Source organism: Urocitellus parryii, chromosome 4, assembly GCF_045843805.1.
Source record: "Urocitellus parryii isolate mUroPar1 chromosome 4, mUroPar1.hap1, whole genome shotgun sequence".
Taxonomy (NCBI): Eukaryota; Metazoa; Chordata; class Mammalia; order Rodentia; family Sciuridae; genus Urocitellus; species Urocitellus parryii.
In genome coordinates, this window is record NC_135534.1 from 111733391 (window position 1) to 111761059 (window position 27669).

At 37.7% G+C, this 27669-nt stretch overlaps 3 pseudogenes; 2 read left to right on the forward strand and 1 right to left on the reverse strand.

The window, feature by feature from the left end:
- Window positions 1–3641: 3641 nt before the first annotated feature.
- On the forward strand, window positions 3642–5417 carry LOC113193819 (stress-induced-phosphoprotein 1 pseudogene; annotated as a pseudogene).
- A 938-nt stretch (window positions 5418–6355) lies between these two features.
- LOC113193802 (olfactory receptor 8B3-like) lies at window positions 6356–7309 on the reverse strand (annotated as a pseudogene).
- A 14886-nt stretch (window positions 7310–22195) lies between these two features.
- On the forward strand, window positions 22196–22805 carry LOC113193838 (ran-specific GTPase-activating protein pseudogene; annotated as a pseudogene).
- Window positions 22806–27669: the final 4864 nt, after the last annotated feature.

Here is a 27669-nt window from a genome sequence, read left to right on the forward strand (position 1 = left end):
AAACTTCTTGTCCATTTTATTTTTTGATATATTAAAATGCAGACCCTTTGGATTTCATTTTGGTAGAAACTTATTTTGGCAACTAGAATAAGTGTTTGCCTTGGGTGGCAAGACACTTTGTGGCTTAAATAAACTGTTCTTACACTTGGTTTATATCAACTTGCCTTTTAGGATAACACTTTTGGTTACCATGAATGGACCCAAAAGTGACTATACTTGACTCCCTAGTAGCTCAATTTAAAAAAAGAAGAATTATCTGTCTTTGCATTAAATCGAGTACTGTCAACATTTAAGATTTTTGGTCTGTTTTATTTTTTCTTTGTTTTACTCTTTTGTTTTTCTCAGTATACTCCCTTAACAAGAGAAAATTATGTTTTATTTTTGTATTAGTTTTCTAGGTCTGCCATAACAAAATACCTCAGAGTAACTTAAAAGTTAGAAACTTATTTTCTCAGCGTTCTGAAGGCTGGAAGTTCCCAGTCAAGATGTCATCAGATTTGTTATCTTCTGAGGTTTCACTGCTTGGTTTCAAGATGTCTGCTCCTTTCCTGTGTCCTTGCTGGTTTTTTCTCTGTGTATGTGCACTCTTGATGTCTATGCATCCAAATTTTCTCTTCTTATAAGGATGCCAGTAAGATCAGATTATGGTACACCCAAAAGCTTCACTTAAATTAATCACACTAAATACCTAGTATGTAAGTACAATCAAAGGATGAAGTATTACGGGGAGGAGCACCAACACCTGATTTTGCAGGGACATAAGTAAGCCCATAACAACCACTGTTCACCAAACAAGGTAAAGTTGAATTTCACTGAAATATCAGTGTCAAAACTTGATGAATGTGATATCATGTTTTGTATTTCTGAGAGTAAGAGGTTGTCAACCATTCATCAGCATGAAGTCACGTGCTGCTTAGAATTTCTATGGTATACTTTAAAAAGATACTACTTTTGACATTTATAGATATTCCTATGTTACAGAAAATTTAATAATTTATCTTGCCTTCAGTATATGGCTTTTTATATGTAAGGCATTTTTTTAAATGTTTCAGAAATGATGACCAAGGTTCATCAAATTATAGATATTTTATATTTTCAAGTACTGTTTCACAATGAATGAATGGACTGATGAATAAACAAACTGTGACTATTCTACTAATAAGGTATATTTCCAGCTGGGATTGAGACTTAGAAGTAGAGGGCTTTCCTAGCATGAGCAAAGCACTGAGTTCTACCCCCAGTATAAAAAAAGAAAATAAAATACAAGGAAAGAGAATATTTCTTAGTTATTAGAAAATTCTATCCCATTTTCTTTTTTCCATAGTCTCATCTATGTGTGATAACTTTATACTTTAGCACTATATTATTCCTTTAATTGAAGTTGCACCTAAAGAAAACATAAAATTAAATTCGTATGTTAAAGAAAATAATATATGTACAAAATACTCTTAAATGGCAATGAACTCAACTACTTACATGTGTGATCACCAATTCTCCTGATTCACTGCAATGACAGCAACATTGAAACATATGATAAAGTTTGTACAGGCACAAGCAATGACAGTTATGTCAGAACTACCAGCAGGCCAACAGTTAAGATGTCACAGAGTATAATGTGCATGCTGATTTAAAGAAAGTTACATGAAAAGAAGTGTGTTTCTTAGTATCCCTTGAGTATGATCTATCCTTTGAAAAATCATTACACTAACCATAGAGAGCACTTTCTAAACATGTGCCACTTCATTTCAGCTGCACTTTGAAATGTTCTCCATGCAGACACTAAGACTGAGAGAACATAAACACAAAAATTGCAAGAATCTAGAGCCAAACCAGATCACATGGTACCAATTCCAGTGGTCCTTCAACTTTGGGATACTTGTACCAATATGGTAAAAACACAGGATTCAGGGCTCTTCCAAGTACCACTTGACATCTAGAACCTCTGACTCATCTTTCAGGTGTGCAAAATTAGAAAAAAAAATTATCTTACCTCCTGCAGTTCATGGAAATTTGTTGTTATTTAAGGTACAGCATTTCACGAATTTCACTATAAATTATTCATGGAACCCTTAACATTTTTCCCAGATCAGTTAAAATGACATAGACAAGACTTCAAAACAGAGGAGGAGAAAGAAAGCCATCCTTTGTGTGATTAATAACACATACATTTTTATTGTGCTTTAATAACACCCACTCTTTTCCCTTGCAAATCCCCATTTCCTAATTAACTATGTACCAAAAACACTTCAACCACACCACAGACATGTTGGTCTATTTTCTGTCCCTCATAATCATCAAGATTTTTTACGGCCTCTGGGACTGTGACTCAGCTCTACCCTGTGAGGGAAATGGTCTACAGGTGACTGTCTTCCTCTGTCAGTGCTGTCTCTGCTCATATGCCACCTCCTCAGAAAATCCCCTCATAATCACCCATTCCAAAGTAAAACACAGTGACTTTCTGTACCATCATCTTAATTTGAAATTTTATATAGCATTTTCTGATATATTCACATGTGTGTATATATTTTTTGCTTATCAGCTACCTCACCCTCCTGCCCACCTGCACCTCCTGTGTACCTTACCATAGAAAATTAGCCCTCTAAGAGCACAGGTATTTTCTGTCTTCCTCACCACTGTCTTTTTCATATTTAAAACCGCCTGGATGCTTTGATGTCTAAAACAGAATATATTCTCAGTCTATGCCTGCTGACTAAATAAACTACATCATCTGTATCATATAAAACTCTGAAAAAAATGAAAGTGAAGATGTTAAAGAGAAAGACCTGGTTATTAATTAATTAAGATTACAAAATCTATTTGAATAAAGGGCAAAAATTCCTCTACTGGGAGTTGGTAAACATTTGCAGCAGCAAACTGCTTGTGAAGAAAGATAACAGAATGTCCTCCTACTCACATTTTTGCCCTGAAGTCTTAGAGGTAAATCTAGAGGAGGTTCCCTTTATCCTGGCTGGTCTGAGTGGCTACTTCATTTCCTGTGCTTAGGAACTGGAGTGAAAAAAAAAAATTTTTGGCCTCACTATATCACATTCCCTTGAGGCTAAATAGAACTGACCAGAGATCCATATCTCTCCCCTTTATAGAAACAAAGAAATTTGCCAAAACACAGTTTCCTACAACACTTAACAGTGGTTTATTAAATGGATAAAGAAATTACTGACACTAAGACTGCCAAATCATTATCTCCATGACATACATTTTCAGGAATTCTACATGTCTTTGTCAAAATCTCACAGCTGTGCTAGAGGTATAGTTCAGCAGTAGAGCTTGTGTCTAGCACATACAAGGCCCTGGATTTGATGCACAACAAAGGAAAAAAAGATTTTAAAAAATAACGATTTTATCATTTCTGAGTTTATTATCATCCATTTTTTTCTGTTTAAAACTACAATTTCTGTGTGGCTCACTGGAAGTCAGCTTGCACAAAGAGCTGGGTTTTTCCCAGGCGCTACAAAAATAAATAAATAAAATAAAATAAAAATACACACACACGCACACATATATGGAATTTCTGAAAATAAACTAGAAAATGACAGAATGAACTATTCTTTCGGTTGGGAACCTGGAGCGGACGGGAACGCGGAGTGGTCAGATTCGATTCAACGGGGTTCTGGGGCCAGGCTATGGAGCAGGTGAATGAGCTAAAGGAGAAGGGCAACAAGGCCCTGAGTGCTGGAAACATGCACTCCAGTGCTACTCTGAAGCAATTAAGTTAGATCCCCAGAACCATGTGCTCTACAGCAATCGATCTGCAGCCTATGCCAAGAAAGGGGACTACCAGAGGGCCTATGAGGATGGCTGCAAAACCGTTGACCTGAAGCCTGACTCGGGCAAGTGTTATTCACGAAAAGCAGCAGCTCTTGAATTGTTAAACCGATTTGAAGAAGCCAAGCAAACCTATGAGGAATGTTTAAAACAAGAAGCCAATAACCCTCAGCTCAAAGAGGGTTTACAGAATATGGAGGCCCAGTTGGCAGAGAGGAAATTCATGAACCCTTTCAACATGCCTAATCTTTATCAGAAGTTGGAGAGTGATCCCAGGACAAGGGCACTGTTTAGTGATCCTACCTACCAGGAACTGATAGAGCAACTACGAAACAAACCGTCAGACTTGGCCATGACACTACAAGATCCCCGGATCATAACCACTCTCAATGTCCTCATTGGGGTTGATCTGGGCAGCATGGATGAGGAAGAAGAGGCTGCCACACCTCCGCCTCCACCTCCCCCCAAAAAGGAAACCAAGCCAGAGCCAATGGAAGAAGATCTCCCAGAGAATAAGAAGCAGGCACTGAAAGAAAAAAAAAAAACTGGGGAATGATGCCTACAAGAAGAAAGACTTTGACTCAGCCCTGAAGCACTACGACAGGGCCAAGGAGCTGGACCCCACCAACATGACTTACATTACCAATCAAGCAGCGGTATACTTTGAAAAGGGCGACTACAATAAATGCCAGGAGCTTTGTGAGAAGGCCATCGAGGTGGGGAGAGAGAACCGAGAAGACTATTGACAGATTGCCAAAGCTTCTGCTCGAATTGGTAACTCCTACTTCAAAGAGGAAGCGGACAAGGACACTATCCAATTATACAACAAGTTACTGGCAGAGCACCGAATCCCAGATGTGATCAAGAAATGCCAGCAGGCAGAGAAAATCCTGAAGGAGCAAGAGCGACTGGCCTACATCAACCTCGACCTGGCATTGGAGGAGAAGAACAAGGGCAATGAGTGTTTTCAGAAAGGGGACTATCCCCAGGCCATGAAGCACTATACAGAAGCCATTAAATGGAATCCACGAGATGCCAAACTGTACAGTAATCGAGCTGCCTGCTACACCAAACTCCTGGAGTTTCAGCTGGCACTCAAGGACTGTGAGGAATGTATCCAGCTGGAGCCAACTTTCATCAAGGGTTACACACGGAAAGCAGCTGCCCTGGAAGCCATGAAGGACTACACAAAAGCCATGGATGTGTACCAGAAGGCACTGGAACTGGACTCCAGCTGTAGGGAGGCAGCAGATGGTCATCAGCACTGTATGGTAGCTCAGTACAATTGGCACGACAGCCCCGAGGATGTGAAGCGATGGGCCATGGCCGTCCCTGAGGTACAGCAGATAATGAGTGACCCAGCCATGCGGCTCATCCTGGAACAGGTGCAGAAGGGCCCCCAGGCACTCAGCAAACACTTAAAGAATCCCTTAATAGCGCAGAAGATCCAGAAGATCATGGATGTGGGTCTGATTGCAATTCGGTGATGACTTGCTCATCTCTTCCCTTCACCCTCGTGGAAAGACGAGCTGGGATGGCAGCAAGCAGCATAGTGCAGGGGGAGAGGGAGGAAGACAGCCCATCTTTATATTTATACCTGCCTACGTGGAAGACACAGACTCATACAGCCGCTGCCTTGGGCCCTCTGAGCACTCACATGGTCTCTCACTGCTGTCCTTGGGTTCCGTGTCTCCTTCCCCTGCCCTCTCAGTCGCTGTCTCGGCTGCTCCCCATAGTTAGTTATTTTTTATTTGGGGCAGTGGGCATATATGGGGAGGGGAGGGTGTTCTTCCCAACCTGGGGCCCCAGCTGTCTTCACATTGTTAATTCCACGCCTTCTTCAATAAAACAAGCCAATCAGGAAAAAAAAAACTATTCTTTCTACTCTGAAAGGATGATGGACTAATTCACATCTACATATTATCTTCACTTATGAAATAATTTCTATAATTAATTTAATTTTGTGTAATTTAAATCATTTGCATTTATTCTGACTTTTTACTATTCTCTCCATCATTCTTTGGGTAGTAGTTGCTGCTATTGCTGCTGGGTTTTAGTGCTGGGGATCAAATCCAGGGCTTCATGGACATTTGGCAAGCATTCTATCACTAATCTACACTCTCCATGCTTTTAAACATCATTTGCCCAACATGAGATTTGACATGTATAAGAAACAAAGTTTCTGTTTAGAAGAGCATCCTTTTCTTTTAAAATTAATTTATTTATTTTAATTAGGTATATATGACAGCACAATGCATTTTTATAGTCTATTAACTTATCTTTATTACTTTGCCCTCCTTATTTTGTTTCGAAAATTATGGTTTTAAGGATACAGATCCTGCATTTTCTTTTTTTTTTCTTTATTTTTTTATTAGTTACACATGACAGTACAATGATCTTGACAATTCATATATTTGAATCAAATGGGGCATAATTTCTCATTTTTCTGATTTTACAGGTTGCAAAATCACATTGGTCATACAGTCACCTATATATATACAGCAATAATAATGTCTATTTTATTCTGCTGCCCTTCTTATCCCCTCTTCCCTTCCCCTCCCCTCCCATCACATCAGAAGAGCATTCTTTTCTTTGAAGTGTTTCTCAATGCAATATGGACATCTTTGTTTCTCAAACTGTAGATGACAGGGTTCCTTATTGGTCCACAACAATATAAAAAATTGTGGATACTTTAATCCCTATCCAAAGACCCAGTAGGAGAAGGTGTAAGGTACATGAATGCTAATGCTCCAAAGAAAAGAGAAACAGCAATAATATGAGAGCTGCAGGTACTGAATGCTTTAGACCTGCCCTCTGTGGAACAGAGGCCAGAAATGTTGGACAGAATCAAGGTGTAAGAAATGAAAATGATAAGGCTAGGCCCTATAACATTGACACCCACAACAATGAAAACTACCAGCTCATTGATGAAGGTGCTTGTGCAGGAGAGCTTCAGGAGAGGAGGTATGTCACACATATAGTGACTAATGATGTTGCTTTCATAGAATCTGAGTCTTACCATGCATTCAGTGTGGGCCATGGCACTCACAAGCTCCATGGCATACACACCCACCATCAGCAAGAGGCAGACTTGATGGGACATGGTGACCTTGTAAAGCAGAGGCTTACAGATGGCCAAAAATAGATCATAGGCCATTGATGTCAAAATATAGCACTCGTCGAAACAAAGAAGCAGAAGAAAAGGAGCCAAGCCATGCACTCTGCATAAGAGATGATGTTCTGATTTATATATAGCGCATCAGCATTGGCGATGGAGGGGGGGGGGGGCGCTGGGGGGGGGGGTAATGACGGATGAGTAGCAGAGATCTGTGAAGAAAAGGTTGAAGAGGAAGTAGTACATGGGAATGTGCAGGTGAGGATTCAGAACAATCAAGCCCAGATTCCCCACCACAGAGACCACGTAGGTTCCTAAGAAGAGGAGGAAGAGAGGCAGCTGGAGCTCTGGCTATTGTGTTAAACCCAGCAGGATAAACTGGGTCACTGAAGAGCCATTGCCTGAGACCATTTCCCCCTGAGACAAGTCTGTGAGAAAAGAAAAAATAGTAACATTAAAATGAGAACCCAGCTCTTTCCACCCAGACCCAATATAATGAGATGGAGACCCAGATGGGGAGATGAACTCAAGCTCACCTTTATCTGTGTCTGTTTTCTCCATTTTATAATCTTCAGAAGATATATAAAATATGAATATTTTTTAAAAACACAAGGCAATTTCCGAGAGGATAAGGTTCAGCTCCCACCCACAGGATCAACGGTGGTCTCAGCAGGGAGCAGATGAGGTTTTTCAAGGACTCTCTGGCTCCCACAAATGAGGTTTGGAAGAATAGCAGGATAGGTACAATTCAGCACTCACCCTCCTGCATCAGGACTTCAGGAGAGCCTCTTGATAACACTTCTGCTCTATTCTCAGAGAATGATAGATAACTATGATAAATTTTAGAGGGGCACAGCTCAGAAAAAGAGTTTTTCTTCTTTTGATGTTATTGCTTTTGTTTGGGATGAATTTTGGACAGAGGAATTCAGCACACAACCCTCAGTCTTTCAGGCTCTGAGAAGCTATGAATTACAGAACATGATTTTGATGGTGGCTTTGCCCACTGTGCTATTCACCCTACAAGGTAGTAAATAGGTTCTACTGTTACCATAAAAGCCATCTACTAATATTACCCAAGAGGTTTTATGAGTTTGGAAATACTAGGGGCCTGATTAAAAATTTGGAAGACCTGTTTTCCCAGTGTTTTCCCCAGAGATCAGGTTTTGCAGTTAAAAGATCTTATCCAACCTGTATCTATCTATATCTATCTATCTATCTATATCTATCTATAGATAGATAAATAAATACATACAGATATAGATATATAAAGACAGATATCTATAGATAGATAGATAGAGATATTTATCTATAGATAGATATATATAGAGATAGATAGAGATATGTGTCTTCCTTCAATATATGTACCCACATACATTTGAAACTAAGCTCCGTAATTCATGGATTTTTTCTTTGTTCTTCAATCCTGTTTCTTCAGCACCTGTAATTGTATCTAGCATGTACAGTAGGTAGTTAAGAAATATTTATATAATAAAAGTTGGATGGTTGAGGATGCCTATCCTATTTTTCCTGAAACCTGTACTGGATACCACGCAGACTTTTTGCTCCACTGGCAAAGGCTTATGTACTATAAATGCTTTCATTTGTAAAAAAGAATGCAGGGCAGGAAAAACATCACTAAGACAAGTAAAAGCCACTACTGGACTTGTAAAAGGTCATCTAGGAGCCCTCCAGGTCCAAGATGATGAGCTCAAAGAAAGATTGCAGTTGAAAAAAATCTTATCTATCCTACATTTACAGTTCCGTTCATGATAATAACATGAAGTATCCTCCCTGAATGTCACCCTGAGGACTTCCACAGGCTGTCTATAAGGTCCCAATATATCAGAAGCAAATTTGAGTAAGTGTAGCAGAGGAAACTCTCAGTTTCATAAATCAGAACCCACTCCCTCTAGGAGGGCATTGAGAGCCACTCAAAGTTTTTATTTTTATTTTTATTTATTTTAGTCACAGGATTGAAATAACCACAGTGCTGACTTAGAAGAGTTATATGGTGGCATTGGTAGGAATGACCAGTGTTAGAGAGATGAAGATAATGTGAGGTAATAACAAAAGTGAATGAATTAACTGAACAGGCACTTCACAGAAGAAGTAATACTAATGGTCAACAAATATATTAAAAAATGTTCAGCAATTAGAGAAATGCAAATTAAAACCACACCGAGATTCCCTCTCTCTCCAGTTAGAATTGCAATTTCAAGAATACAAGTAGCAATAAATGTTGGCAACAATGTGGGGAGAAAGGTACACTCATACATTGCTGGTGGGACTGCAAATTGGTGCAACCATACTGGAAAAAAATATGGAGATTGCTCAGAAAACCTATAATTCCAGCGGCTCCAGAGGCTGAGGCAAGAGGATAATGAGTCCAAAGCCAGCCTCAGCAGAAATAAGGTGCTAAGCAACTCAGTGAGACCCTGTCTCTAAATAAAATACAAAATAGGTCTGGGGGACGCTGGGGTTGTGGCTCAGCAGTAGAGCACTCATCTAGCACGTGCGAGGCCCTGGGTTCAATGCTCAGCACCACATATAAATAAATAAATAAAATAAAGGTATTGTGTCCAAGTACAGCTAAAAAATAAATTTAAAAAAATGCTTTTAAAAAAATAGGCTGGCGGCTACAGACGGCGGGGCGCCGCCGAGAAGCGGCCAGCAAGCAGAGAGAAACGTTGCTGCGGATTCTGTGGAATCCTGCCAGCTGAGCCCTCCCTGAGCCCCGGGCTGAGTTCGGGATTTCAGACAGGGAAGGAAGCGGTACAGTTCTATCCCCCACAATGGAAACTCTACCAAGGAAACCAGCGGCCACCATCTTGGAGAGCTGAAGTAACCACCGCCACTCTCCAACAGATTGCAACAATAAAACAGGTGTGTGTTACTCAGCTCATCTCCCATACATTGGGGAATTCGCATAACATCTCTCCTAGGCTTTCCGGAGGAGGGATTATCAGAGCGAGCCTGCATAAAGACTCGGGGAAAACTAGAGACACCTGACCTTCAACTCCCCCTCCCATCAGCGCCGAAAACGAAACCTGTCTTGCCAGCGCTGGGGGAGGGGCAAGCGGAAAAAATCAAAACAATAGAGTGCTAGGGTTCCCAATAGCCACCCTCCACACCCAACAAACGGCAGGCCCAGAGTACAGTTTGAACTGCCGAGAGGCATCACTCAGGGGAAATCTGGTCGAGCAGGAGAAACCAGGACTAATAGGATAAACCAGGACTAACAGGATAAACCAGGGGACTAGAGGCCAGGCCCTCGAGACTGGGCAGCTGGAGACTGCACGCCCGCCAGCGACAGCCCACGCGCTGCCCGCATGATTGGGCAGCTAGAGATCGCCCGCCCGCCAGCGACAAATCGCCCACCGGCTGCCAACGTGACTGGGCGGCTGGAGACCGCCTGCCCGCCAGTGACCGGAAGCTGAAACCAACCAGAGACAGTCCAGTCCCACCCACCCATTCAGACACCCTGGCCAGGAGCCTGGGGCCCGCCATAGCAGAGAGGTGATGTCACTGGAGCTCGGCCTTCAGAATTCCTTCCCAGCGGAATCCACTTTAGCAGGCATAGTCTACCAACACAAAGGAGAGACAACAGAGATATAAAAAACCAAAACAAATCTATAGAAGAGAGCAGAAACACAGCAATCAAATAGAGCTGGAAAGTAGCGTGAACATCATGAAAAAACAAGGGAAAAAAGGAGTACAAACAATGCAGGACAACTTAAATCTACAGGAGGACCTAGAAGCATCAGAAACATGGATAGGGAAAGAACTCAAGGCATACCTAACTCAGATAGAAAGGAATATTAGAGAAGACATGAGACAGCAAGTCCAAGCAATAAAAGTATATTTTGAAAATGAATTAAACAAACAAATTCAAATGGCAAAGAATGAGCTTTACCAGGAGATAGAGATCTTTAAAAAAATCAAACAGTAATCCTAGAAATGCAGGAAACTATAAACCAAATTAAAAACTCAAACGAGAATATTACAAATAGACTAGATCAAGTAGAAGTCAGAACATCAGATAATGAAGAAAAAGTTTATCAACTTGAAAAGAATACAGTCAACACAGAAAAGATGCTTAAATCCCACAAGCAATCTATTCAAGAGATATGGGATGTCATAAAAAAACAAATTTGAGAGTCATTGGGTTAGAAGAAGGCATAGAGAATCAAACCAAAGGAATGGACAACCTATTAAATGAAATAATTCTAGAAAACTTCCCAGAGATGAAAGATAGAATGGATTGCCAAATCCTGGAAGCCTACAGGACCCCAAACATTCAAACCCATAATAGACCAACTCCAAGACATATAATTATGAAGATAGCCAACATACAAAACAAGGAGAGAATATTAAAAGCTACAAGAGAAAGAGGCAGATTACATTCAGGGGTAAACCAATTAGGTTAACAACTGATTTTTCCTCACAGACTTTGAAAGTGAGAAGATCCTGGAACAATGTATTTCAAACGCTGAAAAATGATGGATTCCAACCAAGAATACTGTATCCAGCAAAATTAAGCTTCAGATTTGACAATGAAATTAAAATCTTTCACGATAAACAAAAGCTAAAAGAATTCACAGCCAGAAAACCAGCACTGCAAAGCATTTTGAGCAAAATACTACAAGAAGAGGAATTGAAAAATAGTGCCCAAAACTAACAGCAGGAGGTATCTCAGTAAAGGGGGAGGAAAATAACCAAAAAGTAAAAACTAGCCAAACTAAAATAAATAAATAAATAAACATGACTGGAAGTACAAATCATATTTGAATTGTAACCTTAAATGTTAATGGTCTAAACTCACCAATCAAGAGACATAGGCTAGGAACCTGGATCAAAAAAAAAAAAAATCCAACAATATGGTGCCTTCAGGAGACTCATATTATAGGAAAAGACATACACAGGCTGAAGGTGAAAGGTTGGGAAAAATCATAGCACTCACTTGGCCCTGGGAAGCAAGCAGGAGTGGCCATACTCACATCAAATAAAATAAACTTCAAACCTAAGTTAATCAAAAGGGATAAAGAAGGACACTATATACTGTTAAAAGGAACCATCCACCAACAAGACATAACAATTATCAATTTGTATGCACCAAACAATGGCGCTGCAATGTTCATAAAACAAGCTCTCCTCAAGTTCAAGAGTCAAATAGACTACAACACAATAATTATGGGTGACTTCAACACCCCGCTCTCACCATTAGACAGATCCTCTAGACAAAAACTGAATAAAGAAACTATAGAACTCAACAGCACAATCAATAACCTAGACTTAACTGACATATATAGAATATATCAACCATCATCAAGTGGATACACGTTCTTCTCAGCAGCACATGGATCCTACTCAAAGATAGACCATATATTATGCCATAAGGCAACTCTTAGTAAATATAAAGGCGTGGAGATAATACCATGCACCATATCTGATCATAATGGAATTAAATTGGAAATCAATGATAAAAGAAGGAAGGAAAAATCCTACATCACATGGAAAATGAACAATATGTTACTGAATGATCAATGGGTTACAGAAGACATAAAGGAGGAGATTAAAAAATTCTTAGAGACAAATGACAATACAGACACAACATACTGGAATCTATGGGACACAATGAAAGCAGTTTTAAGAGGGAAATTCAATTCTTGGAGTTCTTTCCTCAAAAAAAAAACAAAAAACCAACAAATAAATGAACTCACACTACACCTCAAAAACCTAGAAAAGGAAGAGCAAAACAACAGCAAATGTAGTAGAAGACAAGAAATAATTAAAATTAGAGCAGAAATCAACGAAATTGAAACAAAAAAAAACATTGAAAAAACTAAAAGTTGGTTCTTTGAAAAAATAAATAAGATCGACAGGCCCTTAGCCATGCTAACAAAGAGAAGAAGAGAGAGAACTCAAATTACTAACATATGGGATGAAAAAGGCAATATCACAACAGACACTACAGAAATACAGAAGATAATTAGAAAGTATTTTGAAACCCTATATTCCAATAAAATAGAAGATAGTGAAGATATCGATAAATTTCTTAAGACATATGATCTGCTCAGATTGAGTCAGGAAGACACACATACAATTTAAACAGACCAATAACAAAGGAAGAAATAGAAGAAGCCATCAAAAGACTACCAACCAAAAAAAGCCCTAGACCGAATGGGTATACAGCGGAGTTCTACAAAACCTTCAAGGAAGAATTAATACCAATACTTTTCAAGCTATTTCAAGAAATAGAAAAAGAAGGAGTTCTTCCAAATTCATTCTATGAGGCCAACATCACCCTGATCCTGAAACCAGACAAAGACACTTCAAAGAAAGAAAACTACAGAACTTGAACTTGGATGAAAAAATTCTCAATAAAATCCTGGTGAATCGAATACAAAAGCACATCAAAAAAATTGTGCACCATGATCAAGTAGGATTCATCCCTGGAATGCAAGGCTGGTTCAATATACGGAAATCAATAAATGTTATTCACCACATCAATAGACTTAAAGACAAGAACCACATGATCATCTCGATAGATGCAGAAAAAGCATTTGACAAAGTCCAGCATCCCTTTATGTTCAAAACACTAGAAAAACTAGGGATAACAGGAACTTACATCAACATGGTAAAAGCTATATATGCTAAACCTCAGGCTAGCATCATCCTAAATGGAGAAAAACTGAAGGCATTCCCTTTAAAATCTGGAACAAGACAGGGATGCCCTCTATCACCACTTCTATTCAATTTAGTTCTCAAAGTACTAGCCAGAGCAATTAGACAGACAAAAGAAATTAAAGGCATAAAAATAGGAAAAGAAGAAATTAAATTATCGCTATTTGCGGATGACATGATAATATACTTAACAGACCCAAAAGGGTCTACAAAGAAGCTGCTAGAGTTAATAAATGAATTCAGCAAAGTGGCAGGTTATAAAATCAACACGCATAAATCAAAGGCATTCCTGTATATCAGCAACAAAACTTCTGAAATGGAAATGAGGAAAACCACTCCATTCACAATATCCTCAAAGAAAATAAGATACTTGGGAATCAACCTAACAAAAGAGGTGAAAGATTTATACAATGAAAACTACAGAACCCTAAAGAGAGGGATAGAAGAAGATCTCAGAAGATGGAAAAATGTACCCTGTTCATGGATAGGCAGAACTAACATCATCAAAATGGCGATATTACCCAAAGTTCTCTACAGGTTTAATGCGATGCCAATCAAAATCCCAATGGCATTTCTTGTAGAAATAGATAAAGCAATCATGAAATTCATATGGAAAAACAAAAGACCCAGAATAGCAAAAGCAATTCTAAGCAGGAAGTGTGAATCTGGAGGTATAGCGATACCAGAGTTCAAACTGTACTAGAAAGCAATACTAACAAAAAAAGCGTGGTACTGGTACCAAAACAGGCGGGTGGACCAATGGTACAGAATAGAGGACTCAGAAACCAATCCACAAAAGTACAACTTTCTTATATTTGATAAAGGGGCTAAAAGCATGCAATGGAGGAAGGATAGCATCTTCAACAAATGGTGCTGGGAAAATTGGAAATCCATATGCAATAAAATGAAACTGAATCCCTTTCTCTCGCCATGCATAAAAGTTAACTCAAAATGGATCAAGGAGCTAGATATCAAATCAGAGACACTGCGTCTGATAGAAGAAAAAGTTGGCTCCGACCTACATACTGTGGGGTCGGGCTCCAAATTCCTTAATAGGACGCCCATAGCCCAAGAGTTAATAACAAGAATAAACAAATGGGACTTACTTAAACTAAAAGGTTTTTTCTCAGCAAGAGAAACAATAAGAGAGGTAAATAGAGAGCCTACATCCTGGGAACAAATTTTTACCCCTCACACTTCAGATGGAGCCCTAATATCCAGAATATACAAAGAACTCAAAAAATTAAACAATAAGATAACAAATAACCCAATCAACAAATGGGCCAAGGACCTGAACAGACACTTCACAGAGGAGGACATACAATCAATCAATAAGTACATGAAAAAATGCTCACCATCTCTAGCAGTCAGAGAAATGCAAATCAAAACCACCCTAAGATACCATCTCACTCCAGTAAGAGTGGCAGCCATTATGAAGTCAAACAACAATAAGTGTTGGCGAGGATGTGGGGAAAAGGGTACACTTGTACACTGCTGGTGGGACTACAAATTGGTGAGGCCAATTTGGAAAGCAGTATGGAGATTCCTGGGAAAGCTGGGAATGGATCCACCATTTGACCCAGCTATCGCTCTTCTCGGACTATTCCCTGAGGATCTTAAAAGATCATACTATAGGGATACTGCCACATCAATGATCATATCGGCACAATTCACAATAGCTAGACTGTGGAACCAACCTAGATGCCCTTCAATAGATGAATGGATAAAAAAAGTGGCATCTATACACAATGGAGCATTATGCGAGCAGCACTAAAAAATGACAAAATCATAGAATTTGCAGGGAAATGGATGGCATTAGAACAGATTATGCTAAGCAAAGCTAGCTAATCCTTAAAAAACAAATGCCAAATGTCTTCTTTGATATAAAGAGAGCAACTAAGAACAGAACAGGGAGGAAGAGCATGAGGAAAAGATTAACATTAAACAGAGATGAGTGTGGGGAGAGAAAGGGAGAGAGAAGCGAAAGCATATGGAAATGGTAGGAGACCCTCAATGTTACACAAAATTACATATAAGAGGTTGTGAGGGGAAAGGGGGGGGAACAAGGGAGAGAATTGAACAACAGCAGATGAGGTAGAGAGGGAAGATGGGAGGGGAGGGGAGGGGGGATAGTAGGGGTTAGGAAAGGTAGCAGAATACAACAGTCACTAATATGCCATTATGTAAAAACGTGAGTGTGTAACCGATGTGATTCTTCAATTTGTATTTGGGGTAAAAATGGGAGTTCATAACCCAATTGAGTCAAATGTATGAAAGATGATATATCATGAGCTTTGTAATGTTTTGAACAACCAATAAAAAATAAAATAAAATAAAAATAAAAAGTTAAAAAAGGAAAAAAAATAGGCCTGGGGTTGTGTCCCAACGGTCAAGGGCCTCTGAGTTTACATCACCCTTGAATCACAAGGGCCTCTGAGTTTGTATCCCTGCTACAAAAAAAAAAATATATATATATATATATATGAAACTTGAAATCTTTATGTTAACAAAATATACTAAGCTCAGAAAGTCAAGAGTTGTATGTTTTCTCTCATATGTGAAATATAGAGAGGAAAAAGGAAAAGAAAGGTGTGGGGGTGTGGGGGAGTCTTTGGGAAAATTGGGATACTGGTAAGATAGAGGAAATGGACCAAGGAGTGGGGGAAGGGGAGGAAAAGGGAAATATTTGGGATATTAGCCAAATTGTAATATTATATTTTGTGCATATACAAATAATGTCACAACAAAATCCCACCATTATGTACAACTATAATGCACAAACAAGAAAATGGAAAAAAAGAGTCAGGAATGAGCAAAATATTCTGAGGCACATCTCAGAGAAAGAATGACTATTTGATAAATAATGTGTAAGTATAATGTGACTGTTATGCAAACAGAAGAATGAAAGGGAAGAGAGAATTTTGCAATGCAGGACAAGGTCCAAATATCTCTATATTCACTCCAGGTTTGTTCATATTCACACTGGTGGTTTTAAGGTGAAAGAATGACCTTCATCCTAAACTCCAGTTTAGAACCATACATAAAAATCTGGCATCATGATTTGCTAAAATGCAATTTCCTGGGAACATTTCATGTTCTTGAATCACATAATTGAGAGTTGTTAACATTTCCATAGAAAACACATTTTTTTGTTCTAATTAGTTTTACATGACAGCAGAATAGATTTTGGTTTATTGTACATAAATGGAGCACAGTTTTTCATTTCTCTGGTAGTATAGATGTAGAGTTGCAACATATGTGCAGTTATACATGTACCTAAGGTAATGATATCCATCTCATTTCACCATCTTTCCTACCTCCAGGTCCCCTCCCCTCCCTCCATTTGCCCAATCAAATTTCCTCCATTCTTCCCATGCTGCCCCCACCTTCATTATCGATCAGCATCCACTTATCAGAGAGAACATTTGGCCTTTGATTTGGGGGGATTGGCTTACGTTGCTTAGCATGATATTCTCCAACTCCATCCATTTACCTGCAAATGCCATAATTTTATTCTCTTTTATTGAGTAATACTTCATTGTGTATATATACCACCATTTCTTTATCCATTCTTCTATTGAAGGGCATCTAGGTTGGTTCCACAGGTTAGCTATTGTGAATTGAACTGCTATAAACATTAATGTGGCTGGGTCACATCAATAGTATGATGATTTTAAATCCTTTGAGTATAGACCAAGGAGTGGGATAGTTGGGTCAAATGGTAGTTCTATTCCAAGTTTTTTAAGGAATCTCCATACTGCTTTCCAGATTGGTTGTACCGATTTGCAGTCCCACCAGCAATATATGAGTGTACCTTTTCCCCACATCCTTTCCAACACTTATTGTTGCTTGTATTCTTGGTAATTGCCATTATGACTGGAGTGAAATGGAATCAGAGTAGTTTTAATTTGCATTTCTCTAATTACTAGTGAAGTTGAATTTTTTAATATTTATTGATCAATTGTATCTCTTCTTTTGTGAAATGTCTGTTCATTTACTTAGCCCCTTTATTGATTGGGTTATTTATTCTTTTGCTGATGAGGTTTTTTAGTTCTTCATATAGCCTGGAAACTAGTGCTCTACCTGATGTGCATGTGGTAAACATGTTCTCCCACTCTGTGGACTCTCTCTTCACATTGTTGATTGTTTCCTTTGCTGAAAAGCAGCTTTTTAGTTTGAATCCATCCCATTTATTAATTCTTGACTTATTTCTTGAGATTTAGGAGTTTTGTTAAGGAAGTCAGGACCTAATAAAACATGATGAAGATTTGGGCCCTCTTCTGTTAGGCATAAGGTCTCTGGTCTAATTCATAGCTCCTTGATCCACTTTGAGTTGAGTTTTGTGCAAGCTGAGAGATAGTGGTTTAATTTCAATTTACTGCATATGGATTTCCAGTTTTCTCAGCACCATATGTTGAAGAAGAAGCTATCTTTTCTCCAAAGGATGTTTTTGGTGCGTTTGTCAAATATAAGATAACTGTATTTGTTTGGGTTTGTCTCTATGACTTCTGTACCATTGATCTACATGTCTATTTTGGTGCCAATACCATGCCATTTTTGTTACTATAGTTTTGTAGTAAAGTTTAAGCTCTGGTAATGTGCTGCCTCCTGCTTCACTCTTCTCGCAAAGGATTGCTTTAGCTATTCTGGGTCTCTTATTTTTCCGAATGAAATTCATGATTGCTTTTTCTATTTCTAAGAGGAATGTTGTTGGGATTTTAATTAGAAATGCATTAAATCTGAATAAGGCTTTTTGGTAGTATGACCATTTTGACAATATTAATTCTGCTTATCCAAGAACATGGGATATATCTTTCCATTTTTTTTAAAGAGAGAGAAAAGAGAGAATTTTTTAGTATTTATTTTTTAGTTTTCAGTGGACACAACATCTTTGTTTGTATGTGGTGCTGAGGATCGAACCCAGGCCGCACGCATGCCAGGCAAGCGTGCTACCACTTGAGCCACATCCCCAGCCCCTATCTTTCCATTTTCTAAGAGATTCTTCAGTGCCTTTCTTTAATGTTCTGTAATTTTAATTGTAGAGGTCTTTTACCTCTTTTGTTAGATTGATTTCCAAATATTTTTTAGACTATTGTGAATGAGGTTGTTTTCCTAATTTCTCTTTCAGAGAGTTCATCACTAATGTAGAGAAATATAATTGATTTATGGATACTGATTTTATATCCTGTTACTTTGCTGAATTCATTTATTAATTCTAGAAGTTCTCCTGTGGAGTTTTTTTAGATCCTCTAAGTATAGAATCATGTCATCCACAAATAGTGATAATTTTAGTTCTTCTTTTCCTATTTATATACTTTTAATTTCTTTCACCTGCCTAATTGCTCTGACTAGAGTTTCAAGGACTATATTGAATAGAAGTGGTGAGAGAGGGATCCCGTGCCTTTTTCCAGTTCTGAGAGGAAATGCTTCCAATTTTTCTCCATTTAGAATTATGTTGGCCTTGGACTTAAGTTTTACAATGTTGAGTTATGTTCCTACTATCCCTAGTTTTTCTGGTGTTTTAAACATGAAAGGGTGTTGTATTTTGTCAAATGCTTTTTTGGCATGTTGAGATGAGATGATCATATTATTTTTATCTTTAAGTCTATTGATGTGATGAATTACATTTATTGATTTCCATATGTTTAACCAACCTTGCATCCCTGGGATGAACCCCACTTGAGCATGGTGGTCTATCTTTTTAATACATTTTTGTATGCAATTTGGCAGAATTTTGTTGAGAATTTTTGCATCTATGTTCCTCAGGGGTATTGGTCTTAAGTTTTCTTTCCTTTATTTGTCTTTGTCAAGTTTGCCGCAAGGAATATTTGGTCCCTTCATAATTTTGGGGATCTTAGAATAATAAAAGTTGCTTGTTTTCATAATAGTTAGCCTTCCTATTATATTAAGTAGAAAAAAAATAATTGGGGAATTTCCAAATAATTTGGGTTTTTTTTCCCCCCTCTGCTATTTTTCCCTATGCTTTTCCCCACATTGGTTTCATTAATCCAATGGCTTCAATATCAATGAGAATGAACCTTAATTATTATTTTTCATATTCTGATCTTTCTCCTGAGCATCACTTAGCCTTTTTATGCATTCCCTACAGTCTATTATCCAATTGTTCAAAACTGAATGTATAATTTTTACCATATTTCCAGTCTTCCTGATTTTTCTTTGTAGTAACACCATAATTTATTCAAATACCTATGCTAGTATTGAGGGAAATTTTATTGACTATATCTGTTCTCTTTTTGAGAAGTCCTCCTGAATATTCCCTTACAATGTCTCTTGCAGATCTTTGGGGTTTTTTTTAACTTATGTATATTTTATTTGTTCTTTTTAGATATATATGATAGATGTCAGTAAACCTGCTGACATCAGACATCATGAAGCTATTTTTTGACTTATTGTACATACATGGAATGTAACTTATTCTAATTAGGATCCCATTCTTGTGGTTGTACATGATGTGGAATTTCACTGATGTTGTATTCACATATGAACATAGGAAAGTTATGTTTGATTCATTCTACTATCTTTTCTATTCCCATCTCTCACCCTGCACAAAATTCAAAGTGAATCAAAGACCTAGGAATTAGACCAGAACCCCTGCACCTGCTCAAAACAAATGCAGGCCCAACACTCCACTATATCAGCTCAGGAAATGTCTTTCTTAACAAGACTCCTAAAGACAAGAAGTAAAATAAAAAATCAATAAATAGGATAGTATCAAATTAAAAACCTTCTTCAGAGCAAAGGCAATAATCAATCAAGAGTGTGAAGAGAGCCTGCAGAATGGGAGAAAATCTGCCACCTGATCCTCAGACAGGGCGTTAATATCCAGGCTATACAAAGAACCTACAGAACTTAACACTAAAAAAACAAACAGCCCAATCAATAAATGAATAAAAGAACTAAACAGACACTTCTCAAAAGAATAAACATGAATGATCAATAAATATATGAAAAAAATTTTCAACATCTCTATCAGAGAAATGCAAATTAGAACTACACTGAGATTTCATCTCCAGTCAGAATGGTAATGGATAAGAGACTTTATTTAAAAATGACAATTTTCAAGAATGCAAGTAACAATAAATGTTGGTGAAGATGGACTGAAAGGGGTCTGCTTGTGTGATGTTGGTTGTGGAGAGTGGATGAAACCCCAGTCATGGGCTGATCCTGCAGTGTTGTAAAAGCCAAGCCTGGGAAACATTCCTTGCCAAAAGGCAAGGATCTTAACAACCTTGATACTCGACACTAATATTTAACAGATGTTACAGTAGGCTTCCTGGGTGAAGCAGGATAGCTGCAAAAAATGTTTCTACCTCTGTAACTTTTTAGTATACAAAGAAGCCTTTTGAAAACACATAAGTCTTAAACAATTTATAATATCCCTATAGCTTAACTTCCTAATTATGAGACCAGTATAATATGCTTGCAGAGCTAGTTTGGGGTTACTGTTCCTCCACCAGAGTGCAGTGTCCCACCTAGCCCCAGCTTTATTTGAAAATGTCTCTGTGTTTTCTTTGTCTCTGTGTTTTTCTCCATCTCCTGTCACCCCTACTGTGGGAAGGCACTCTAAATGATTCATGACTTCCATCATGAAGGCTTTCACCAGTCACATTTCATAGTGACCTGGACATTGTCCCGGTTCAGAAAATTGAGGGTGTGTCTTCAGATGTAGGTGTGTCACACATGGCATTGAGCTACACTCACCTATTTCTCTGAAATACTTGACCTGTTTGGGATAGAATGTTCCATGGAAATGCCCTTTGTGTGTCCCCTTCTCTTGCTCTGCCTTTGGGTGTGGCCTTCCTAGATGTCAGTCAACCTGCCAATAGCAGACATCATGAAGTTAGACTCAACCCCCAAAACCTGACCCCTTGCCTAATTTGAATGGCTTCTTCTTCTCTCTTTCTCTTTCTCTCTTTCTCTCTCTCTCTCTCTCTCTCTCTCTCTCTCTCTCTCTCTCTCTCTCTCTCTCTCCGAACCCTTAAGGTCAGAGGAGCCATCACAGGGCCCAAAGAAAAAGGTATCTCTGTCTCTTGTGTGATTATTTTGTGCAGCCCAGTTCACCTGGAGTGACTTTGAGTGTTTTAGTCTCGAGAAAGGCGAGAGCCTACTCAAGATCCTTTGTGGATGCTGTGCAAGTCATAGCAGTTGGTGGGACTGCAAAGTGGTACAACCACTCTGGGAAGCAGTAAAGCAGTATGGAGATTCCTCAAAAGCCTAAGAATGAAGCAACCACTTGAGCCAGCTATTCCACTCCTCAGCATATATCCAAAGGATTTAAACTCAGCCTACTATAAGGATGCAAACATACGAATGTTTATAGCGCACAATTCACAATAGCTAAGCTATGGAACCAACCCATGTGCACTTCAACAGACCAATGGATAAAGAAAATGTGGTATAACACAATGGAGTATTACCCATAAAGAATAATGATTTTGACCACCAGGGTAAGGGGTTGGGATTCAGTGCCAGGGCTGAGGGAAGACTGGGAGGCACAGCGCAGGAAAGGGAGAAAAGAAACTACAACTAGTCGCCTAAAGGCGTTGGAGTAAGCCAAGACCAAACCAGTGGAGCTGCCTCCAGAGCGTTCCCATGGTGGCCGCTGGGGACCCTCATCATGACCATGATACCTCTGATGAAATGTAGATGAGTCCAATCACGACCCCCAGTTCGAGCCTATAGTTTCACTCCCTGAGCAAGAAATTAAAACACTGGAGGAAGATGAAGAGGAACTTTTTAAGATGCAAGCAATTTTGATTTACTTCATAGAATGATCTTCCAAAATGGAAGGAAGGAGGCACTGGTGATGTCAAGCTCCTGAAACATAAGGAGAAAAGAACCACCCGCCTTCTCATGAGGAGGGACAAGACCCTGAAGATATGTGTCAACCACTATATCACGCCAATGATGAACTGAAGCCAAACGCTGGCAATGATCGTGCCTGGGTTTGGAACACCCATGCTGACTTGCTGATGAGTACCCTAAGCCAGAGCTGCTCACTATCCACTTCCTAAATGCTGAGAATGCACAAAAGGTCAAAACGAAGTTTAAAGAATGCAGGAAAGCGTTTGAAGAGAGAAAAAAGAAAGGACTGGGCAAAAATGATAATGTTCAAAAAGTGACCCAAGAGCTGGAAGCTCTTTCTGTGAAGGAGAACAAGGAACCTGGAGAGGAGACCGAGGAGAAATCGGAGAAGCATTGAGTCGTCTTAATTTGTTTTCCTTTTTCTTTTTCTTCTTTTAATTTTGCCCTGCCCTTCCTTTTGGGTTTATTTTTATTCTGTTATGTTTTCATAAGGATTTTATATAAAGAACTGAATTCCAACATTCAGGGTTTTTTTTAAGTTTTTACCCTATTGAAGATGACTTGAGAAAATCCATTCCCAGTCATGAAAATGTACTGTGCTAACTTTCTTTCCCACGGTGGAAACACTTATTTGCTATCATCAAAAATAGTGAATAAAAAACGCATTTGAAACCTGGGGGAAAAATAATAATGATTTTATGACATTTGCCAGTAAATGGATGGATCTGGAGACTGCAATGCTAAGTGAAATGAGCCAGTCCCAAAAAAACAAAGGTCAAATGTTTTCCCTGATATGTGGAAGCTAACCCACAGTAAAGAGGAGGGGATTTAAAAAAAGGAATAGAAGTTCAGTGGATTAGATGATGGGGAATGAAGGGAAGGGAGGGTGGATGAGAAAAGAAAAGATAGTGGAATAAATCTGACATATGTACATATATGAATACACCAGTGAATCTCACCATCTTGTATATCTACAAAAAAATAATTTAAAAAAAAAACTATGGTTAAATGGCAGAAAGATCAGGAGAAGGATGGGAGCAGCGGTGAGGTTAGGAGAGGAAAAAGGAGAATTACTAGTGACTGAATTAGAACAAGGTATATTCCCTGCTTTTAAAATTAAGTCAAAATGGATTCTACTGACATGTATAACTAAAAAGAATCAATAAATTTTTAAAACTATGAAAAAAGGAAGGTAGAAGAAAACATCCATGTTAAAAAAAAAAGTCATAATATGAAAAGACCCAAATCTGTCTTCTAGATATGACAAATTTAATGTCTGAAGTGAAAAATACACTGAATCCAAAATACATAATCCTGGCCTAATTATGAGATAATTGTAAGATATAGGAACTGAAGGGACATCCTACAAAATACATGACCAATAGTACTAATAGCAAGGCCATCCAAAACATGCAATATGAGAAATGGGGACAGCCAAGAAATTTGTGATACATCACCAGTGAATGTAATAGTATCCTGGATGGGAGCCTCGAACAGAAAAAAAAGATATTAGATTAAAATTAAAGAAATCTGAATAATTCAGGGGCACTAATAATAATGTATCAATATTATTTGATTAATTGTGACAAATTTACACACTAAGTAAGATAACAAGGGGCACTGGATATGTGTTGAGAGCCACAGCTGAAGGGGCCCCAGCAAACTTCCAGCTGCCAGCTGATGATTGGCTCACAGCGGCCCCAGAAAACTTCTAGCTGCCAACTGATTGGCTCCTCTGCAGTGATGCTCATTGGGCTGTTTCCCCACCCTTTCAGACCACAGAGCTGCTCATTGGGGAACTTTTTTGGCTCCGCCCACATGACCCAGCCAATCGGCCTCAAGAGCAGGAGGATTGTGGGAGGTGGAGAGGCTTGTGAGAAGCCAGTGGTGGCAGTTGGGCTCTGAGGGTTTTCCTGAAGAGCTGTGTGGTGCCCTGTGTGTGTTCTAAAAATAAAGTTCGTTTCCTTTGACAAGTGGCTCCTGAATTGCGCCCAGCCAGACTGCGGCAGATATGGAATACATTTAGTTCTCTACTTTCATTATTTTTCTGTAAATCTAAAACAATTCTAAGATTCAAATTCATTCTGGTATTTAATGGTAGATCAGACAAACAGAAGAAAGATGAGTGAATCTGAATAGCAATAGAAACTTTCCAAAATGGAACAGATATAGAAAAAAATAACAGATCTTCAGTAATCTACTAGACCTCTCAGGCACTCTTACGTGCACAGAATTAGAGTCTCAGAAAGAGAAGAACCCTTGAAGACAGAGAAATTTAATACAGCTATCTAAAAAACAAAAAATTACATATTGAGGGCCTTTGGCCCCTTAATATACTTTAAGAATGAAGTTGACCAAGTGAGCTGCATAGCAACTGTTATATCTAGTATTTGGGGGCTATGTTATTAAGACCCAACCATCCACTAAACAGAGACAAAACTACTGAATAAAATATTCTGTAAGGCTCTATATTATGATCTGGTTCACAATCATGTAGATTTCTACATTATTCATGAAACTGCTAATGTATATTTTATAAGCTTTTAATAACTGTTTACTTGATAGTGAAATTTGAAAAAATGTATATTCATTATATAATATATTAATAAAATTATTCAGAATTTAAAATTATGCCTCTTAAAAGAGATAAATGGCTTTTCCTTTTTATTAGATAAGACACCCAAATAATTACTTATTTGTACTTGTTTCTGGAACTTAATTTGTTATACCAGACTTTGTGCTCAAATAGCTATTGGCAATGCTTAATCAAGAATTTTTATGATTAAATATTTATTTCATAGTCACCATCAATAATAAACTAGGTATAAAAAATTATAGCTTTTGAATTGATCAATGACATTATATAGATTATAGAATACAATGAGATATTCTGTAAGTATATTGTGAAGTGATTCAATCAAGCTAATTAACATAACCATCACTTCTCATAATTTACATTTCTTTGTGGTGCGAATATTTAAAATATATTATTTTGGCAAATTTGAATTATATGTTATTATTAACTATAGTTAAAACTTATCTCTTTTTAATACTTCTTTATATTTATTTATAAATATATATTTATAAAATATAATTTATAAAGCATGCAGAGGTACTTTACCACTGAGTTGCATCCTCAACCCTTTTCATTTTTTTATTTTTTTATTTTTATTTATTTACTTATTTTAATTAGGTATGTATGGCAGCAGAATGCATTTTGATTCATTGTACATGATTGCAGCACAACTTTTCATTTCTCTAGTTGTACATGATGTGGCATTGCACCATATGTGCAATCATACATGTACCTAGGGTAATGATGTCCATCTCATTCCACCATCTTTCCTGCCCCCATACTTCCTCCCCTCCTTTCCCTCTAATTTTTTTATTTGAGACAGGGTTTCACTAAGTTTCCAAGCTGGTCGCAAACTTTTGATCCTCCTGCCTCAGCCTCCGAAGCCACTAGATTCACAGACCACTACAATGGTCAGAACTTACTCCTCTTAACTAAAACATTGAACCCTCTGACCCATGTCTCTTCTTTCCTCCTCTACCCCCTCCACAGCCTCCCTGGTTATCATCATTCAAGTTCAACAGACAGGGATCTACATGATTTAACTTACATGTGGAATTTTTTTAAGTATCCAAATTTTAAAATACCTTAATACAATAAAGGTTTTAAATTGAATTAAATTTAAATAACATAAGAGCTACTTTTTTAAGAGAGAGAGAGAGAATTTTTTAATTTTTTTTTCAGTTTTCAGTGGACACGACATCTTTATTTTATTTTTATGTGGTGCTGAGGATTGTTTCTAAGATTTCTAACTTCATATTTTCATTTAAAAGTCAAACCCTCCAATATTGCCCTTTTAAATTTCTGTTACCAAATCTATTTATGTCAGCTTGTAACATAATTAAGATTGAATGTAAAAAAAAAAGACAGCTATGCATTTAATATATGTTAATATGAGATTCATTATAGTTAGAAGATTTTCCAATTCAAATCATCCATTTGGAGAAACCAAGAAACAGCATGAGATTAAGAAAGAAGTATATGGCAATATCCATATTTTTAATGAACTACACATATAAAACATACAAACATTCAATAATCATTAGATGAGCTTTCATATTCTAAAATCATTTTACATTTAGCTTATTATATTAATTTTTAAAACTCAGGCCCAGATTAAAGTTATAAATATTATTACATGTGGTTTTAATTAGAAGATTAAATCAGTTATATTTATTAGCTATATTTGTTAGTATTTGTCAATACTATAGACCTGAAAATTAGCCATTGACATCACAGTACAGAGCCAGGCTGCCTCTCATTCATTCTCCACTAGGCTGTGCGACTGACCCTGATATCATTCCCAAACCACACATAATGTGCTGTGTCTGTGACTCACTTTTACCTTTTTGTTAATTATGCAGGGTTTATAAACATAGATGTAATATATCTCATCCTATGCCATAATGAAAGCATTCTGTGCCTTTACTAAAATATATGCTTTAGAGCAAAATTCAAGCCAAACAGTGTGAAAGTTATTTTTTAAACCAGGCACTGGGATGAATGTAAATGAAAGAATAAATATATGTGGATGCTAATTCACAATAAGGTGGGGGGCACTAGGGAAGAACATTAGATTAGGTAGAGGCAGGGGAGGGGATGTGGGGATAGGAAAGATAGTAGAATGAAACAGACATTATTACTTTATGTATATATGTGACTACATGACCAATATGATTCTGCAACATGTTCACTCAGAAAAATGAAATTATATCCCATCTATGTATGATATATCAAAGTGCACAAATGCATTCTACTGTCATGTATAACTAATTAAAATTAAAAAATTGAAATTCCTAAAAAATTTAATTTAATTTTAAAAAAGTAGACACTGTTCATTAAGACAGTTCTTGAGGAATAGCATTCAAAACCATTATAATAGTGACAAAAATATTGAAGTAAACATAAATACTTAGCTCTTTGCTCTAAGGGCAATAATTTAAATAAGATTGAATTAAAGTTCTTAACTGCATCATTATTTTTAAGGCTATACTTATAAATTAATGTTTTAGAACTTTGCAAAATTCATGATATCTTCATATAAATATGAAAACTACAGGGATAATATATTATTGTTTCCTGAAAATAATACATTCCCTAAGAGGTTTCTGTCCTGAATTCATTCAAGATGACAGAAAATTGACAATATATCTTCTGTGTAACACATAGGAAGAAAAATTTGTAGGAC